The following is an 11,571-nucleotide window of genomic DNA, read 5'->3' on the forward strand; positions in this document are numbered from 1 at the left end:
GGGGGGGATTTCTCGCTTTCTGTCTCTATGTCTCTCTCTGTCTGTCTGGCGAGCGCACACGCCCTATAGCGAAAACTTCTCCAAAAAATAAATAAATAAATAAAAGAGATTGCAGCATGGCCATCCCCCTTAGGGAGTTCTCTCGCTCTCTCTCTCTCTCTCTCTGTGTGTGTGTGTGTGTGTGTGTGTGTGTCTCCCTCCCTCTCTCTCCCCGCTCCAGGGAGCACACATCCCTATAACAAAAAACAAAAGCAAAAATAGATTAATATCCCTGATGGATATAGATGCAAAAATCCTTAACAAAACGCTATCAAACGGAATCCAACACTACATTAAGATTATATACCATAACCAGGAAGGATTTATCCCAAGAATTCAATGGTGATTTATGTATGCAGAATAAATGCAATGTATCACATTAACAGAAGGAAAGATAAAAATCATTTGATCCTATCAATTAATGCAGAAAAAGCATTTGATGTAGTACATCCCTTTATGATTAAGACTCTCAACAAAATACATATAGAAGGTGTATTTCTTAACACAATAGAGACCATCTATGACAAACCCAAAGCATACATTATACTGAATAGGGAAAAATTAAAATCTCTTCCTCTTAAAACTGAAATGAGACAGAGATGTCCACTATCCCTATTTCTATTCAACATAGTCCTAGAAGTCCTGGCCAACAAGCTCACAGGAGAATGAAATAAAAGGCATCCAAATTGGAAAAGAAGAAGTTAAATTGTCCCTATTTGCTGACATAATTATATACATAGTAAAACCTAAAGGATTCTCCAAAAACTCTTAGATATATAACAAATTCAGTAAAGTTGCAGGATACAAAATCAACACACGAAAATCTGAAGCAATTTTGTACCCTAACAAGAATAGACTAAACCCAAGAACATCCAGCCTACTGACTTTTTACAAAGTGTCGAATACAATTCCATTTACAATAGCCACCACATACATATATGCATATATACATACATAAAATACCTAGGAATATATCTAACCAGGGAGGTGAAAAATCTCTATTATGAAACTAAAAAATTTGAGGAAAGAAATTGAAAAAGACACAAATAAATATTTAAAGACACCCCTTGTTCATAAATTGGAAGGATCAGTATAGTTAAAATCAATAGAGTCAAAACTACCCAAAATTATCTACAAATGCAATGTAATTCTAATCAGGATACCAGCAATATTCTTCACTCGAATAGAAAAAACAGTCATAAAATTTGTTTGGGGTCACAAAAGACTTCATATCACCAAAGGAATACTGTGCAAAGATAATACATTTGGAAGCATCACACTGACTTCAAAATATATTACAGGGACCAGCAGTTAGTGTAATGGTTATGTCGCTGAACTCCCAGGTAGCCGACTGTGGTTCGAGTCCCGGACCTGGTGGCTTAAACTCACACCAGGTGCGTGTGCATGTGTGCTCAAGATCCCAAGAGGAGAAAGGAGGAGAAGGGATTGTGGTGTGGCCATTCCCCTTGGGGGGTGATTTCTCGCTTTATATCTCTCTGTCTCTCTCTGTCTTTCTGGCAAGTGCACACACCCAAAAGCAAAATTCTCTCAAAAAAATATATATATTACAAAGTAATAATAACCAAAACAGCATAGTCCTGGCACAAAAACAAACATGTACATCAATGGAACACAACAGAGAATCTACAAATAAACCCAAAAACATCCAGACTACTGATTTTTTACAAAGTGTCCAATACAATCCAGTGGGAGAAAAAAGAGTGTTTTTAATAAATTGTGCTGGGAAAACTGAATAGCCACCTATAGACCCATAGTTCACACCACTGACAAAAAGTTAACTCAAAATGGATTAAAGATTTAAGCATAAATCCCAAAACTATTAAACTACATGAGAAAAACATAAGGGAAATACTTCCTTATGTTTTTGGAGTAGGCAAGAAAATCTTAAATAAGAACAGATGCCTGGGCAACATCAAAAATAGACAAGTGGGATTACATTGAGCAAAATGTTTCTATGCAGCAAAGAGTAAATAAAGTAAAGAGACAACCCATAGAATGGGAGAAAAATGTTTGCAATCTATTTCTGATAAGGGATTGTTAACCAGAATATATAAGGAACTTAGCGGCTCACAAAAAATAAGTAATGATCCAATTTTAAAATGGGCAATCTGGACCAGCAAGGTGACATAGTGGTTAAGGCACTGAACTTTTGTGTGGCTGACCATGGTTTGAATCCCATACCCAGCAGGATCATGCTAGATGTGTGTGCATGCATGCCCATGCAGAGAGGAGAATGAAGGAGAAAGGATTGTGGGCATGGCCGTTCCTGCTGGGGTATTCTTACACTTTCTGTCTCTCTGTCTTTCTCTGTCTCTCTGACAAGCACACACACCCTATAGCAAACATCTCTCAAATAAATAAATAAAAATTAAAATGGGAAATCAATCTGAACAAACACCTCTGAAAGGAAGACACAGAATGGCTAAAAGCAGATGAAAAAACAGTCAGTATCTTTTATCATAAGGGAAATACAAATCAAAACCACTGTGAACTGTCATTTAACCCCAGTCATAATGACTATTATAAAAAACAAACAACAAACAAAAAATGAAACAAATGCTGTTAGATTGCAAAGAAGAGGAACCCTTGCACAATGCTGGTAGGTGTGTAAACTAAGGGAGAAAATGTGGAGTTCCTCAAAAATCTCAAAATAGAACTACCATTTGGCCCTGTAGTCCCATCCTTGCCTATATATCCAGAGGACAGAAAATCATCTTGTTGAAGAGACATTTGTACATCTATGTTTATTGCAGCATTATTCACAATAGCTAAGATGTGCAATCAACCTAAGTGTCCAAAATTGATAAGTGTATAAATAAAATGTGGCACATATACACAATAGAATTGCACTCAGCACAAAGAACAATGCATCCTTATTGTTTGACCCAAAGTGGATAAGCCTAGAAAATATAATGCTAAGTAAAAAAATTCGGTATCTGAAATACAAATATTTCATGTGCTCCAAGTGTCTTCACTCTTTACAGAAGCTAAATGACTCAATAGCATATAAGTAGAGAGTAATAGTAGATTAGAAGCTACAGGGGTCAAGAGGAGGGATATTCAGGAGAAAAATTACTAACAGACACAGGACACATGAAAACAAGTGGAATAGCTTATGAAATGATGTACCACACCAGAATATAAAAGTCATTGACAATTCAATATATACTTAAAAAGAAAAAAACTAGTAGCATGTTGCATAACATATTGTAATGTTAAATGTTGAAAGTGATGAAATGTTGAAATGGATGAATATTCTTGATTTGAGTTTTGTTTTGTTTTGTTAAGAGGTTTTTGCTATAGGGCGTGTGTGTCCACCAGAGAGACAGAGAGACAGAAAGCGAGAAATCCCCCCCCGGGGGGATGGCCACACCACAATCCCTTCTCCTCCATTCTCCTCTTGGGATCTTGGGCATGCACACACATGCTCCAGGCGTGAGTTTAAGCCACTGGGAATGGGACTCAAATTGTGGTCAACTACATGGGAGTCCAGTGACACAGTCATTACTCTAACTGCTGGCCCAGCCTTGATTTCAGTTTTACGTGCTACATACATGCTTTTAAAAATCATACTGTACCTCACAAAGATTTATGATGATAATATCTAAACCAGAAGTTACAATTTAAAAAAAAAAAAGCTGTTAAAATTATAACATTGGTTGGTATTTTTGTTTATATTAATAGAAAGAAATAAAAAATGACAAAGACATATGCCTGAGAAATCACTTTTCCTCATTTATGAGAGGCAATTGTTGAATCAAACAGCAGTTTTCAAACATTAGAAAACTTACCTCAATCCTTGTGCAATTCACGATGCAGCAGCTAAAATTTTGACAAACAAGTTTAATCTGAATTATTAATACTTTGTTCATTGCTTTCTCATGTCTAGAAACCATCAAAACAAATTCTGATTCGTTGAATTTGTTATTTTTTTTAAGTGTGCATATTTCCATCATGGCCTATTTCAAATTACCATGGTGATCACCAAACACAGTTGAAAAGAGAGGTATAATAGCACACCCGTAAATCATACTTCCACCATACAGATACAACAGATATAAATAATCTTAAAAGCATAAGCAATAGTAAGAGACAGTAAAATAATTTTTAAATGATGTGTTTAGACTATTTATTACCATCAGATTTAATAAAACACATTTAATTATATGTTTATACAATTTGACTTTTAATAATGGCTGTGTTTAACAATTGACTTGCAAAACTCCTGAAAATTTAACTGTCATCTTTCACAAGCCAGAGCCTGACTCCCATACACCATTATAAAAATGCCTGAACAATATGTTGTTTTGACTTTACGCTTTATAAATATGGTGCTATATGTAATCTTCAAGGCATTGTTTTATCACTCAACATCTTATTACTCTTGTCTTTTGACACTCAACATCAAAAAACTACCCCATTTTTGCTCTCAGCTCTATCACAGTGAGGCAGAAAGAAAACTAGAAAATGGAAGCAATTAAGGGAGCTGGAGCGCCTGCCTATGTAGCTAGTTAGAAAAACCTATCAGGTCAGAAAATTCTCCATCCAAGGTCATGGAGGTGGGAAATTTCCAGTGGGAGATGTCTAGCTGTTTGATACAGCCAATGGGATGAAAGCAATCAGTGGGCCCAGTCAATGATCAACCTACATGACTTCAGAGCCCTTGAGCCACTCTTTCTCTCTCCCACTTGGGCCTGTTCCTACCTCTTGGGAGTGTACTTTTGTTTTTACTTAATAAACTACCCTTTGCTTTCATTATTGGCATGTTTCGTTCAATCCTTCATCCAAACTACCGAGAACCTGGACATTGCTGAAGCCATCCTGCAACAATAGGGTGTGGCAGCCTCCTGAGGACAATTCACAGAATCCCTTCCCAACGAGGATTTTTTTTTTCATCTTTGGGACCCCACGATCTAGCATAAGCCCTGATTCATGTAAGTTTATAATGTAATCAAATTAAATTGACTGGTCCAAAGAACTTTCCTAATTCTGAGTTCCGTGTAGCCCAGTGTTTCTCAACAGCAGCACTATTCGTATTTGGAACCAGATAACTCTGTTGCAGGTGGGCTGTCCTGTACAAGATGGTCAGCAGCATCCTTAGCCTCTATATAGTATATGTCAGTAATACCACCCCACAACTGTAACAACCAAAAATGTCTCCAGGCATTGCCACATGTTCCCTGTAGGGGCAACGTGCCCTTGCATCCCACCACTGAAAACCACTGATTTAGCCTATCCAAAAGATGGTGGTAGGAATGGGGTGGAGCAAGCAAAGGGGCCATGACTAATTAAATTTAGTTTGAAATTTTCGTGTACTTAAATTCACCTGCACTTTCACTCAAGGATAATATATGATAAGTAATAATGTATTGCAGCTATCAGTAAACACAGCCGATGAGAGTGCCCAAAGGTGTCTGGCAGGACCTTGGCTGCATCACCTTATCCACACCTCCAGCCATTCACTCTGCACAGTGGGCATTTTCACTATGTAAAAACCGGAGTCATGGGGAACTCATGTGGCTTGCCCGTGTGGAGTAATTTAGACTTGAACACAGAGCTCTTGGTCCCTAACATCCTCGTTCTTAATCATTAATCTAAGTTACAATCCCACAAAGAAAGGGAGGAATGACTTAGAAAGAGAAAGGATTGGAATTATGAAATATCAAAGTTTACCTTAAGGGAAATAGTGTTTAATTTAAATATCAATACCATTCTCTTAAGGGTTAAAAATGTATAACCTTGTAGATGCCTTCAGTGCTCACTCAACTAGAGCCAGAATCTGCAACAATGCAAAATACAGGTCCTCATGAGCTGCTCTATTTTCTGTGTCCAGAAAAATGGAAACCATCCAGTCAAGAAAGGAGAAGAATGCCAAAACAAGACACTACACTGAACTTCAATAGAGTACCCTCGCCATCTAGTGGTGGCTTAAAGCATTGTTCCTAAAACATTTTTAAATCCACTTGGTACTTTACGAAGTATGATCAGTGTCCATCTCACTCCCAGCAGTTAGACATACAGACACAAATACAGATATATAGATATTAAACCTCCAAATAGACACCAGATTTTGGTAAGTAGTAGGATAATTGCTACTAATTGCTGGTGGAATTACAAAACTAAATACCTCCTTAGGAAACACATTTTTATTTATTTATTTTAGGTTTTTGCCACAGGGCACATGTGCCCACCTAGAGAGATAGATGGAAAATAAGAAAGTACTCCCCAAGGGGAGGTGGTCACGCTACAAATGCCCTTCTTCCATTCCCCCCTCATTAGTTTGGGCACATATGCACACAGATGCATCCGGAGTGATCTTCAAGCCACCAGGTTCAGGCCTCAAACCACAGTCGGCTACATGAGAGTCCAGTTCCTTAACCACCACACCACCCACTGGTCCTGCAAAAACATTATTTTGACTTTATTTATCATTTTCTTTGTGGATCAGTGTTGTGGCCATCCTCCTAGGGAGTGAATTCTCACTTTTCCTCTCTCTGTCTCTCTTTTTCTCTCAGCAAGCACACACACCCTATCGCAAAAACCATTTTTAAAAAATTCTCTTAGCAGCTAATATTCCCCTACATTATTAATTCTCAAGAGTATTTTAAATGTACTATATTACTTTGGCTTGAAACCATAGTAAAACAACAAGAAAGAAGGAGGGAGAAAGAGGAAGAATAGAAAAGAGGGAAAGTCAATGCCCTATTTGATAGGGAGCCAAAAATAAGGATACAAAATTATATTAAATTTATACAGAAATATTTTTTATCTTTTGGGAGCAGCAGTTGGCCTAATGGCTATGTTGCTAGACTCCCATGTAGTCGACTGTGATTCAAGTCCCAGGCCCAGTGACTTGAACTCATGCCTGGTGCATGTGTGTGCGTGCGTGCCCAAGATCTCATGAGGAGAATGGAGGAGAAGGGATTATGGCATGGCCATCCTCCCTAGGGGGGGGATTTATCACTTTCTGTCTCTCTATTTCTCTCTGTCTTTCTGGTGAGTGCACACGCCCTATAGCAAAAACCTCTCCAAAATGTATTTTTTTTAATCTTTTTTCATTTTGTTTTATTTTATTGAGAATTTATTTTATTGAGAATTCACTAAATGGTGGAATTGATAGCCAATACTGATCATGTATCTAGATAACTTATGATGTTGTATGTTCCTGCTTAATATATACTAAATGTCTGTATTCTGTGGCAACTGTAGACACTAGAGACAATATAGGAGTGACTGAGTAATAGGAAGTGGGAGGGAGGGGATCAGAAGAAAAAACATTTAACAGACACAAAAATGAAAAGTTACCTCTTGATGACAATGTATATGATATCTTTGACTTCACTAGTATGTACTGTATTCATGCTGAGAAAAATTACGTTGTACACTGTAAAGATATATAGGGATTAAATGTAAATTTTAAAATGTAAAAAGAAATGTAAATACATTTCTTCAATAATTTCACTTTTTTCCAATATAATTGTCTCATGCTCTTATTCCTCTAATCTTCAAATTGTTCTCTTCTTCATCAAAGTAATATCATAGGAAGATCTATAATATACTTTTATTTTGAAATCTGACAAGTACTTATTCAACACCTACTATGTGCCCAGCATTGGGATATAGACAAATTCTTGTCTTCATGCAGCTAGCACTCTGAGGAAACAGGCAGCTCACAAGTCAACATGTCTCAGGTTATACAGATATTGTTAAAGCTAATTTCATTTCATTTATCCAGCTCTATGTTATGGGTCATACTATCTCCTTTCACATACGAGATAACCAAGGCTCACAAAGATTACTTGGCTTGCCCAAGGATTCAAGTGAGTAAGTGGAAGAACCAGGACTCAAAGTCAAGAGAACTTCAAAAAGTTTGTGAAAAGAGGCATTGAGGTACAAGTTCATTGGTTACAAAAAAAAAAAAAGTTTGAAATATATGCATAGTTTTTTCATAATATACATTTTCTAGGAACTTTTTGAAGGTCGCTTCATATCTTCTCCAAAGCTCAACTCCTAGCACAACATTCAGCTGCAGGTTTCCAAGAACAAAGGCAGCTGACAGACTTTTAGGACTATTTATGTGCAAGTCACAAAGCCAGGCACTAGGAGATATGGAGGAGACTCAGGCCCTGCTTCCAATAATGAGCCAAGCATCTGCCTAGAGAATAGTCCAGGGAGTTTCCTGTGCCCAGAACATACACATCCACTCCCCAGCATTCATTAAAAGACACCTATTCGACCTAACTTCAGTGGTACAAGACTGTAGGGTACTGAATTGGCAGTGCTGGAAGCTACGCAACCTACAAAGTTCAGATCTTGAATCAACCTGAGAACAGGTATGGTATGGATGAGCCCAAAGAGCTGGAAGGCCGGGAAAAGGAGATTGCAGTGTGATGAGACCCTGTCAAGTCTCTCTCTCTCTTTCTCTCTCTCTTCCTCTCTCTCTCACACACATGCACATTCTCTCTGTCATGAACAAAATAAACTTTTAAAATAAATAACTAATTTTTCCAAACTCAACTCCACCATTCTAAAAAACTGAGAACTTATCACTGGAAAACTATAAAAATGTGAAATTCAACAAAGAGATTAACATCAAGAGGATTTCCAATTGATCTTGTGATTGTGCTAGAAAGGGAAGAAAAAGTTAAGTTTGGAGTGATTTGGATTTTGTGGGGATTTTTCCCTCATTTTATTTACAGCAATGAGGGATGCTAATTATTGTAACTTTCAGGTGGTAAATTCAACTGAAGTGGGATTCTTACATACTAAGTGTGCATTTTTAGTCTCAGTAACACAGAACATTGAATAAGGAATCAAAAATTACAAAAGACATAAACTTCTAAATATTATGTGCTTCTTGGGCAGGTACCCTAATTCAAGACTGCACCTCACAAGAACTGGATCTGCCAATCAGGGTAATACTTTGGCCGCACACACTAGTGATAAGGCCAGCTATCCCTGGCAACTTCAGGCAAATCTTTGTTTCCCATTTCTTGTCTGAAACACACTGTTTGCCTGGCAAAAACAGGAGATGTGAGAACCTCCTATAGCAAATGTTGATATAAAGGAAATGTCCTAAGTGACCAGTGATATTTATCCAGGTATTATTTCCACCACCTGCACAGAGTTTACCAAGTAGGCGGGTAGGGTCGCTATCTGTGTGCGTCAGCTTGAGTTGCCTAGATACCGCATCTTGGGCTCAACAGGGAACATAAATCTAATTGTTCCTCTCTTCTCTTAAACCCTAATGATTCCAAATTAGGTCACATCGCTGAGCCACGTGAACAAACTTTGTGCATTCAAGTTCTCTGTGTGGCTTGCCAAAGCTGCCCTCTGAAATCCGAGCAGGAAGCTTCATAACTGAGAAGATGTTTCAGGGTCTTATGAAACACAGCTAAGGTCCAAGAAGCCCTCCCCTTGGCAGGCACCTGTTTGGGCCTTATCATTTCCAAATTCTGGTGATATTAAGGATCAGATTTCTGATTTTCTGATTCCTCTCTTGCAGACCAATTGCCAGGCGTATTAACCCTCATAAACTGTCATTTATGAACACAATCATCAATACCTATTAATTCAAAGACATACTTGGCTTCCACAAACCAAAACTCAGTTTAAAAAAGAAAATTTGAGGGGCCACAAGTGATGTGGTGGTTAAGGTGCTGAACTCCCACATGACTAACCATGGTGAGTCCTGGACCTGGCGGCTTGAAAATCACACCAGGGAACGTGTGCAAGAGAATGGAGAAGAAAGGATTTCAGTGTGGCCATCACCCTGGGGAGTGATTTCTCACTGTTTCTCTCTGTCCTCTCCAGCGAGTACACACACCCTGTAGCAAAAACCTTTCAAAAAGAGAGATTTAAAAGAAAAAGCCCAGAAAATGACTCAGTTATAAATTTCATAGTAAAAGTAAACTTTAAAATTAAAACTACTAGAGTCTTTGGAAAATTTTAAAATAAGATTACTAAATAGCATGGGAATTTTAAAGATCTCTTCATAAAATTGTTTTTTTTTTCTTTTGACTGTATTTTCATTTCATAGTACTTGCTGCAACTATAATTAATAAATTATCTGCCTAATTATTTATTTAATGTCAGTCTCCCTGGCTATTCTGAACTTCCCAAAGGGAGCCACCAAGATTCATTTTTGACATGCTTGATTTTCAGTATATTGACACCTCCTAGGGACTCAAAAAACTGCCAGAGTTATCTCTGCAGGATACTGACATCATTATTGAAAGTTCACTTAGCTGTCTCAAAGACACTTTGTTTCATTTCCTGGCTTTTTATGATACTGAAGTTATGCAAAATGTTAGAGGGGTGAAGGGAACATGATATATATATATATATATATATATATATATATACACACATACATATATACGTAATAAACACATATCATTTTTTTGCAACTTCATGTGAATGTATAATTATTTCAAGACAGCATGTTAAAAAAATGAAACTTTGGTTCCTGCCACCAACTTCTGGGATTTCACCTAGATAATGGGGACTTTCATCTGCATCCTTTCATACCCACAGTATTCTTGGCTTCCTGCTTTCACCAACATTTTCTAGGACCTTGACTTTCAACAACATAAACACAGCTAGTAGCCCATCTTTATCTTTCTCCAGCTCCTAAAAATACAGATCACTTGGTACAACAGTTACCCTTCTGAGGCTGCCAGCCAAAATGCCAAGTATGGTGGCAGTTTTTATACAAATTCTTTGTCTCCTCCACACAGAGACCCCCAAAAGCTGCCATGTGATAGAAATTTTTAATAACTAACTGAAATACCAAAGGTCAGTGAGACATGTTATGTCGATGAGACTATTATTCCCTCAAGATTTCTGGCTGACGATATAAATACAGAGCATGCGCATGCAGGTTCTCAGGCAATGAATCAACGCCTACGTATTATTTAGCCACTTCCATGGGACTCACATTACGGAAAGAATTGGGCCAACATTGAGCTGCCAAGAACCTTGGAAAACGGTGCAAAGCACATTAAAAATCAACAGAATGGCTTCCCATGTCACAATATTTGGATAACTTCTCACCCCTCCAAATTCCCCTCAAAAGCCACTACTGGCTAAAGTTTGACACTGCTGGCTTGAATCACATAATCAGATTCAAACTTTTAAACAAACCACTGAATAGATATAACTTCACTGTGAAGCTGGGAACATAGTCAGCACTGCTGGACATGAAGAGAGATTCAGTATCTCTGGGCAGAGCCAAGTCTGGATCACAGAGTATTATAGGAAAGTGGGTATACCAGTTGCCCACACCCACCCTGAGCTGAGCTGCTGTCTGGAGTTCTTTGTCATCTTAGATGAGCCCTTCCACGGAGGAAAACAAAACAAAACCAAAAACCCTATCTTCAAATTCACATCGGGTCTCTGTGGGTTAGGAGACAAAGGTCATTCAGCTGTCTTGACACCTTCACAGGTCTTTTATAAATTGCCACAGGGCTCAGGACTTGCCAGGAGAAACAAAGACACAGATAGGGAAAG

The sequence above is a fragment of the Tupaia chinensis genome, unplaced genomic scaffold (assembly GCF_000334495.1).
Source record: "Tupaia chinensis unplaced genomic scaffold, TupChi_1.0 Scaffold000392_1, whole genome shotgun sequence".
Lineage (NCBI taxonomy): Eukaryota > Metazoa > Chordata > Mammalia > Scandentia > Tupaiidae > Tupaia > Tupaia belangeri.